This window comes from Anopheles coustani, assembly GCF_943734705.1.
Source record: "Anopheles coustani chromosome X unlocalized genomic scaffold, idAnoCousDA_361_x.2 X_unloc_17, whole genome shotgun sequence".
In the NCBI taxonomy this organism is placed as follows: Eukaryota; Metazoa; Arthropoda; class Insecta; order Diptera; family Culicidae; genus Anopheles; species Anopheles coustani.
In genome coordinates, this window is record NW_026525123.1 from 325,346 (window position 1) to 331,493 (window position 6,148).

A 6,148-nucleotide genomic window follows, 5' to 3' on the forward strand; every position below is an offset into this window, starting at 1 on the left:
GTGTCGAAAATTTTAAAAAACCCCTTTTGGGGCCCTATGGCCTCCCTAGATAATGAAAAATGAGGTCCGCGGCCGATCCGGAAGAAAAACTTGACCTAGGCAAACTTGTATGACGGTGGGGACCCAAAAAAATTTCGATGAGTGTAGTTTAGACAGGCCGGAAAATGTATCGGTGGTCCGTATCAAGGGACGTCTTTTAGTTCCATGGGGTGGTGGTCGTCGAACAAAGTCGCCTAGGTCGACCACCAGAAAGACCAGTCGTGTTGTAATGGATGTTTTGACCACTTTACTAGGGAAACCTAGTAGGTCGAAGCAAATTTGGGGTTCGAGATGAGTTGGTGAAAGTTGGTCCAACCTAGGTGTGCTTGGTGGAGGTTGACCATGAAAGTAGAGCATGATGGGAATGACCATAACTTTGGTTCTAGATGTCGGATCGATACACTTTCGGCAGTTTTGGAAAGGTGAAGGCCTGCTCTAGCTATGTTTCCTACCAAGCTGAGCGCCTACTAGTGACCCGGAGGAGGTATTAAGGGTCAAAGGCAAAAAGGGGTACCCTAAAGTGCATGTGACCAAGAAAATGGGAAAAACGGTATCGCCTATAGCTCAGGCTGTATGGCTCGGATCGGAAAGCTTGGATATGCGTTGGAAAGGTCTTGACGAGCGCTAGCTATGTGTCCTACCAAGCGAAGCGCTAGGTGTTGAGCAAGTCGGTCATATTAGAGGGCAAAGGTGAAAAATGGTGGTTTAGAGGCGAAAATTCACCTTATGATCGAAAATAGCGGGCGAACGATAAGAGCTACGAACACGGCGTAGAACAATCATAAGTACGTTACCACAAGAACTAACTTTGGCCAATATAGAGCGAGAAGATCGGAGGTAGCCATCAGGGTGATATGGCTGGTTCAAAGTTGGACCAAAACGAGACTTGAGAAATGGGTTGAAACACGGTATCGCGAATAACTCAGGCTGTATGGAACGGATCGACAAGCTAAGATCAGTGTTGGAAAGGTCGAACCAAGCGCTAACTATAATCCCAAACAACCGAAGCGCTAAGTGTTGAGCAAAACTGAGTTATTAAGCGACAAAGTCGAAAAATAATACCAAAATGGCCAAAAATCACACAAGACCAAGAATACCGAGCAGGCGGTAAGAGATAGCGGGATGACGTAGAATACTTATAAGTTTGCCTCTACAAGACCTAAAAGTCGGCCATAGACAGCAAGAAGATCGGACCACTCTGGAAGGGTGATACGAGTGGTCAAAAATTGGCAAAAATGAAACATGGCTAAAATGGATTTGACTTGTGCACCATGTAGCTCCGGCTATATGGCATGGATTGTAAAGCTAGGATATGTTTTGGAAAGGTAACACCCAGCGCTAGATACGACTAGAAGAAAGCAAAGCGCTAACTAGCATGATTTGGAAGTTATTAAGCGTCAAAGTCGAAAAATGTTACCAAAATTGAAACTCGAGTACATTGGGCCAAAAAGTACAAGTTGTGAAAATTGGACTTACGAGTAAAATACCGAGCAGGCGGTAAGAGATAGAGACTTGGTGTAGAATAATTATAAGTTGGGCATGTTATAACCTATATTTGACCCGAACATAGTGTCGAGATCGGTGGTACCCAAAAGGGTGGTACAGGTGTTAGATGGTTTTCCCAGAGCATAAGCTCCACATGATATGGAAAACGGGAAACATCATAACTTCGGCTGTATTGCATGGAATGGAACGAACAAGGTATCGATGGAAAGAGAAAAGGTAGCGCTAACTATAATTCCTACCAAGCAAAGCGCTAGCATGTGACCGTTCGGGTGTTATTGTGAGTCAAAGTCAGAAATTGTTACCACGAGAGGCGAAAATCCGACTATGTCCAAAAATACCGGGCTGGCGGTAAGAGATACGGCTTGGCCGTAGAACATTTATAAGTTGGCCAAGACAAGACCTAAGTTTCGTCCATAGACGACAAGAAGATCGAAGATACCTGAAGGTGAGATATGGGCGTCCCAAAGTGGGCCTTTGAAAAAGTGACAAACTTCCCTTATAACAGCATACACCAAATATCTCTGGCTCTATGGCACCGAATAAGAAGTTGAGCTCAGCGATAGAAAGGTGATAGTCAGCGCTAAATATCATACGAACAGAGTGAAGCGCTAAAGGGAAAGGATCTTGGTGATATAAGGTGACAAAGTCGAGAAAAGTTGCCTCAAAATCATGAAAAATGTGAAAAAATGACTAAGTCCCGGGTGCCTTAAGGGCAGGTTTATCGAATGTACCGAGCTGGCGGTACGAGATAGAGACTTGGTGTAGAACAATTATATGTTTGGCATGGCAAGACCTACATTCGGTCAATACAAAGTGAGAAGATCAAAGATACCCGCAAGGGTGATATTGGTGTCCAAAGGAAAAAAGCACTAAGTCAAGAAGTCAGTATGCGATGAAACACGGACCAAGAGTACCAAGCAATTGGTGCAAGTTAGAGCCTTAATGGTTCAAGATAGAGACTTGGTGTTGAACAATTATAAGTTTGGCATAGCAAGACCTACATTTGGTCAATACATGGTGCGAAGATCAAAGATACCCGTAAGGGTGATATTGGTGTCCAAAGGTAAAAAACACTAAGTCTTGGGAAACTTATATGAAGGAAAGGACCCTGATGGGTCATATGGAATTGATCGAAAAATCGGCTAAGTCCCAAAATGGGGATGTCAGAACTACACTCATATGTTACTACATGAAGCAAGGCAAACTTATATGAAGAAAAGGACCCTTATGGGTCATATGGTATGGATCGAAAAATCGGCTAAGTCCCAAAATGATGATGTCAGAACTACACTCAAATGTTACCACACCAAGCAAGGCAAACTTATATGAAGAAAAGGACCCTGATGGGTCATATGGTATTTTACGAAAAATCGGCTAAGTCCCAAAATGGGGATGTCAGAACTACACTCAAATGTTACCACACCAAGCAAGGCAAACTTATATGAAGCAAAGGACCCTGATGGGTCATATGGTATTTTACGAAAAATCGGCTAAGTCCCAAAATGGGGATGTCGAAACTACACTCAAATGTTACCACACCAAGCAAGGCAAACTTATATGAAGCAAAGGACCCTGATGGGTCATATGGTATTTTACGAAAAATCGGCTAAGTCCCAAAATGGGGATGTCAGAACTACACTCAAATGTTACCACACCAAGCAAGGCAAACTTATATGAAGCAAAGGACCCTGATGGGTCATATGGTAATTTACGAAAAATCGGCTAAGTCCCAAAATGGGGATGTCGAAACTACACTCAAATGTTACCACACCAAGCAAGGCAAACTTATATGAAGCAAAGGACCCTGATGGGTCATATGGTATTTTACGAAAAATCGGCTAAGTCCCAAAATGATGATGTCAGAACTACACTCAAATGTTACCACACCAAGCAAGGCAAACTTATATGAAGGCAAGGACCCTGATGGGTCATATGGTATTTTACGAAAAATCGGCTAAGTCCCAAAATGGGGATGTCAGAACTACACTCAAATGTTACCACACCAAGCAAGGCAAACTTATATGAAGCAAAGGACCCTGATGGGTCATATGGTATTTTACGAAAAATCGGCTAAGTCCCAAAATGATGATGTCAGAACTACACTCAAATGTTACCACACCAAGCAAGGCAAACTTATATGAAGCAAAGGACCCTGATGGGTCATATGGTATTTTACGAAAAATCGGCTAAGTCCCAAAATGGGGATGTCAGAACTACACTAAAATGTTACCACACCAAGCAAGGCAAACTTATATGAAGGCAAGGAACCTGATGGGTCATATGGTATTTTACGAAAAATCGGCTAAGTCCCAAAATGATGATGTCAGAACTACACTAAAAGGTTACCACACCAAGCAAGGCAAACTTATATGAAGGCAAGGACCCATATGGGTCATATGGCATTTTACGAAAAATCGGCTAAGTCCCAAAATGAGGATGTCAGAACTACACTAAAAAGTTACCACACCAAGCAAGGCAAAGTACCTAGGTGAACCCTAGGAAGAAACACGGACCAAGTCAGATGGCCTAAGTCAAGAGAACAAGTGACCTAGGCAAAGTTGTATGACGGTGAGGACCCTGAAAAATCTGGTTAGTGTAGTTTAGACAGGGGAGGTTTTTGGGTCGGCTGAACCTCCTTATTTTGGGTTTTGACCTCCTCAAGAAGCTACACCTAGGCAAACTGCCTAGGGTGAAAGTGCGAAGACCAATCGAATAGTAAGACAAGTTTTGACCGATCGCCCTAGGCAAGCTTGTATGAAGAAAGGGACCCTATGGGTCATATGGAAATACATGAAAAATCGGCTAAGTCCCAAAATTGGGATGTCTGAACTACACTAAAAAGTTACCACATCAAGCAAGGCAAAGTACCTAGGTGAACCCTAGGAAGAAACACGGACCAAGTCAGATGGCCTAAGTCAAGAGTGCAAGTGACCTAGGCAAAGTTGTATGACGGTGAGGACCCTGAAAAATCTGGTTAGTGTAGTTTAGACAGGGGAGGTTTTTGGGTCGGCTGAACCTCCTTATTTTGGGTTTTGACCTCCTCAAGAAGCTACACCTAGGCAAACTGCCTAGGGTGAAAGTGCGAAGACCAATCGAATAGTAAGACAAGTTTTGACCGATCGCCCTAGGCAAGCTTGTATGAAGAAAGGGACCCTATGGGTCATATGGAAATACATGAAAAATCGGCTAAGTCCCAAAATTGGGATGTCTGAACTACACTAAAAAGTTACCACATCAAGCAAGGCAAAGTACCTAGGTGAACCCTAAGAAGAAACACGGACCAAGTCAGATGGCCTAAGTCAAGAGTACAAGTGACCTAGGCAAAGTTGTATGGCGCTGAGGACCCTGAAAAATCGGGTTAGTGTAGTTCAGACAGGGGAGGTTTTTGGGTCGGCTGAACCTCCTTATTTTGGGTTTTGACCTCCTCAAGAAGCTACACCTAGGCAAACTGCCTAGGGTGAAAGTGCGAAGACCAATCGAATAGTAAGACAAGTTTTGACCGATCGCCCTAGGCAAGCTTGTATGAAGAAAGGGACCCTATGGGTCATATGGAAATACATGAAAAATCGGCTAAGTCCCAAAATTGGGATGTCTGAACTACACTAAAAAGTTACCACATCAAGCAAGGCAAAGTACCTAGGTGAACCCTAAGAAGAAACACGGACCAAGTCAGATGGCCTAAGTCAAGAGTACAAGTGACCTAGGCAAAGTTGTATGACGGTGAGGACCCTGAAAAATCTGGTTAGTGTAGTTCTGACAGGGGAGGTTTCTAGGTCGGCTGAACCTCCTTATTTCGGGTTTTGGCCTCCTCAAGAAGACAGACCTAGGCAAACTGCCTAGGGTGAAAGTGCGAAGACCAATCGAATAGTAAGACAAGTTTTGACCGATCGCCCTAGGCAAGCTTGTATGAAGAAAGGGACCCTATGGGTCATATGGAAATACATGAAAAATCGGCTAAGTCCCAAAATTGGGATGTCTGAACTACACTAAAAAGTTACCACATCAAGCAAGGCAAAGTACCTAGGTGAACCCTAGGAAGAAACACGGACCAAGTCAGATGGCCTAAGTCAAGAGTACAAGTGACCTAGGCAAAGTTGTATGGCGCTGAGGACCCTGAAAAATCGGGTTAGTGTAGTTCAGACAGGGGAGGTTTCTGGGTCGGCTGAACCTCCTTATTTCGGGTTTTGGCCTCCTCAAGAAGACAGACCTAGGCAAACTGCCTAGGGTGAAAGTGCGAAGACCAATCGAATAGTAAGACAAGTTTTGACCGATCGCCCTAGGCAAGCTTGTATGAAGAAAGGGACCCTTAGGGTCATATGGAAATTCATGAAAAATCGGCTAAGTCCCAAAATTGGGATGTCAGAACTACACTATAAAGTTACCACATCAAGCAAGGCAAAGTACCTAGGTGAACCCTAGGAAGAAACACGGACCAAGTCAGATGGCCTAAGTCAAGAGTATAAGTGACCTAGGCAAAGTTGTATGGCGCTGAGGACCCTGAAAAATCGGGTTAGTGTAGTTAAGACAGGGGAGGTTTCAGGGTCGGCTGGACCTCCTTATTTCGGGTTTTGGCCTCCTCAAGAAGACAGACCTAGGCGAATTG